The sequence below is a fragment of the Hippocampus comes genome, unplaced genomic scaffold (genome assembly GCF_001891065.2).
Source record: "Hippocampus comes isolate QL1 unplaced genomic scaffold, H_comes_QL1_v1.1 scaffold22, whole genome shotgun sequence".
Classification (NCBI taxonomy): domain Eukaryota; kingdom Metazoa; phylum Chordata; class Actinopteri; order Syngnathiformes; family Syngnathidae; genus Hippocampus; species Hippocampus comes.
The window spans coordinates 1,263,137-1,266,735 of record NW_017806175.1 but is presented as its reverse complement, the minus strand read 5'-3'; the positions used below and the strand labels follow the sequence as shown (position 1 = coordinate 1,266,735).

Here is a 3,599-nt window from a genome sequence, read left to right as displayed (position 1 = left end):
TTGTTTAAAATACATCTTTGTTCGTCTCAAAATAATTGTGTCAAAAATAACCCATGTAATATTCACTCTGAGTACTCAGCGATACTTACACCTCTAGCACTTTGCATCGATAAAATTTCATTCAGAAAATGACAAAAGATTGTGAACAAAAGCCTTTCTTTTTGATGCAGATGATGATTCTCAGGGAGGATTTACTCGATTTTTTTCCAGATTTTTCAAAAAGTATCGGTTGGCCGGTATCAGTAGCGTCTGTGATGAACACCTTGAATCAATGTAAGCATTGGCCCGAAACTGGTATCGGTACTCGCCATCCTTAATTTGTTCTTTCAACCACAACTGGGAATGGCAATAAACAGCTTGAAATCTACACTTGGCCTTTAAAAAAAAAGTTCACTGTCGCACCCCACTCCCAACGTGTGTGTGTGTGTGTGTGCGTGTGTGTGTGTGTGTGTGTGGTGTGTGTGTGTTTGTGTGTGTGTGTGTGTGTGTGTGTGTGTGTGTGTGTGTGTGTGTGTGTGTGTGTTTTTGAATAAAAGGTTTCATTCAACATCGTCAACTCGCTTCATCACTCCTGCTGCTCGGCCACAAAGACGTCTAATTGACACCACAGATTTGGGCCAGTGGCTTGAACGGTTCCCCTTCCAATCCTTCAGTCGCTGCTCAAGTCATGGCGCACAATGGGGCGTCCGTGGCTTTGTGTGCAGGCACGTAAACAGCACCCTGCTATGAACGACCATAATGGCATCCGTTTACTGGCAGTTGGGGTGTTTTCATAAACGTTTTGGAAAAGTAGGGGAAAATGCAAAATATTTCACTTTTAGGGTTGTTCTGCCAGCACACTAAAATAAAATATTGTACAACAAAAGCAAAGGCATTTGTTTTTTACACATTTATTGGAAATCACATCAGGACAATATCGGTAACATTGTACAATTGATCAGTTTATGCTGTGTTCTTATCGTATGGACATCAATGCAAAGGAGACACTGGTCAAAATTGAATGACTAAAAATCCATTTTGATTGTTTAAACCCTCGTTGATCTTGAGTTAATGTAAAATATACATATATGATTAATGAATATCATTAATTTTTTTTATTAAAAAAAATCATTTATTTCTTGGTTTTTATGAAGAGCAAAAATGTATCACAATTTCCCCGAATAACTAATTTTATTAGAAGAACAATTGAAAAAATGTGTTTCTGAACAAAACAAATACATCTCATGACTCCATGAATTAAAAAAAACATTTTTTAAAATTATAATAACTTATCTGTGCTGTGTTTGTGTGTGTGTGTGTGTGTGTGTGTGTGTGTGTGTGTGTGTGTGTGTGTGTGTATGTTACACATACAGCACATTTGACAATAAAGTTGTATCCAATCCAATCCAATCCAAAATTAATTATTGTTTTTAGATAAGACAATTTGGCAAGACATGCTTTTAATTAGGCATATTCATAACTGAACATAAATGAAAAAGTATGACTGATTTCTGATTATAGCTGCAGTTCTAAACAGATGTGGTTGCTCAACCCTTTAGGACTCCTCAAAATACATTTTAGAAGCTTCTTCAATTTACCTGCTCACATGACGACAAATTAATAAAAAAAAGCACGCACTTTGTTGCATGTGTTCCTGTCCTTGATTGCAGCTTTACATCGTCATGGCGACAAAGAGTGGCTTCATCTGTGGAGAAAAAAATAAAAATGGAAGACAAGTTAAAATCAGTGTGTGGTCACTATAATTACGGTGAGGAATAAAAGCAAATGCGGCTTGTTGCAAACAAACAACGGAAGGGGGGGGGGGGAATCAGCTTTGGCATATGTCCATGTAAGCATGTGCGTGTGTATTCACTTGTGCGTCTATCAGCTGTCTGCATCAATGGCGCGCGTGTGTGTGTGCGCGCGTGCGTGCGTGTGTGACCCGCAACCCCTTCGCCCTCCACTCCCCCAGCCGGCACTGGTAGACAGTGATGGGTCAGGGGTCAAGACAGAGTCTGTCTGGGTTTACTAGCTGACCCTAACGCCTGCAGCATCAAAACACACGCACATAGACAAGTAAGGGGGTGGTGTGTTTGCCACCTCACCAGACTAATATCACCTTTGGGATTAGGCTCCAGACAGAAATACACTGACCCCCCCCCCCGAGTTTTAAAGGACAAACTTAAAAACAACAAAAAGAAAATAGATCAAACACCCGATGTGTTCGAAAAAAAAGTAAAGACTTTTTTTTAATCAGCGAGAAAAATTCATTTTGGCACATGTAAAGCCATCTCTTAATTCATCGTTGATGTTGACCAGCGTAATTAGGTAAGCAACGGGAAGCGTAGCTACCTCGCGCTAATTTGCTGCGTAAACAAATACAGTGCAGCTCAGCCTCTAGCTAGCATGAGCGATATGCTTTTGGCGGAACATCAAACGAAAAAGGAAGACAGCTTTTGCAAGTTTAATATACTTTGCATGTATTGTCAGAGGCTATTTTGAAACAAACAGGTGTGAATGCAACTGCGACTGATCGTTTTGTCTCGATGTGGCCTCCAAATGACTGTCCACCATTCCAAAGTCTTCACAAGGTACCCATCTCTCACCCAATGTCAGCTGGGAGCCATGAGTTGACACTATAGAAAAAAAAGGATCCATTTATATTTAAGATTTCTGAAAACAAATGCAATTCAATTTTAATCATGTTTTGGGTAAAAATAAATAAATAGTGGGCCATCCATGTGGCCGCAGCCATCTGCCGGTCCAGTCTGGATGCATCGGAGCCACTCATTAGCTCGCTGCTGGTTACTTTGACAGCTTAAATCTGTGCTCATGGGGTGTTTTTATTCATTTATTTATTTTTTTTTAATGCCCATCCACAAACTTTTCATCTCTCTGTCACTACTCCAACTCTCCTCCTTCAGATCACTACTCCAATTTGCCGTCCCCTATTTTCTCACGTGGGCGCAAACACACTTGCACAAGACTTCACACCACGGGGATGGTACCGGGGAACTAGGTCAGTCTGCCTGTACCCCCTCCCCTCTTCAAACCCCCTTAAAATGTTCTGGCTGGACAGGAAAGTGGGACACGCGCACACACACACACAGACACCGACACACACACACACACACACACACACACACACACACACACAAGCGCGCGCACACGTCGGATGTGCTTGCTCATAAAAACGGCCGGCACGAGACGCTGAGTCTTTGAGGAGCATCTAATTATATTTTAGGGGAGCAGAGGGACCGTCGCCATGATGAGAAAGGAAGCTAGCTGCTAAGCGTGCTACGCAGCGTACGCACCGCTGAAGACAAAACATCAGTGGCCATCGACAGTAAACGGGGAGCAAGCACGCTTTGCATCTTATCTATGGAACTGTGCGAGCAAGAAAGGTGCTGAGGAAGCATGTTTTAAGAAGTATTGTGGCTTTTCTGCTTTTGCGGCTGGGATGAAGCATATTCCCCATGATAAATTGGGGTTGACTATAATCCAAACTGTGATCAATTTACAGCGAGCAGGATCAAACAAGTTCCACGTTGGAAGATGCTTCGGATGGAAAGTCAAATCCAAGAAGTGTAAGACTGCTGAATCCCAGCTCAGAAATAAGA

The 3,599-nt window shown here is 41.8% G+C and overlaps 1 long non-coding RNA gene across 1 annotated transcript in view; it reads right to left on the bottom strand.

The window, feature by feature from the left end:
- Positions 1 to 1,338: 1,338 nt before the first annotated feature.
- The window catches only part of LOC109532435 (uncharacterized), a 16,761-nt gene continuing 14,500 nt past the window's right edge, over positions 1,339 to 3,599 (bottom strand). Inside the window, exon 3 of the long non-coding RNA XR_002171386.1 lies at positions 1,339 to 1,684. This is a non-coding gene — a long non-coding RNA (uncharacterized LOC109532435). The remainder of the gene's footprint in view (positions 1,685 to 3,599) is intronic.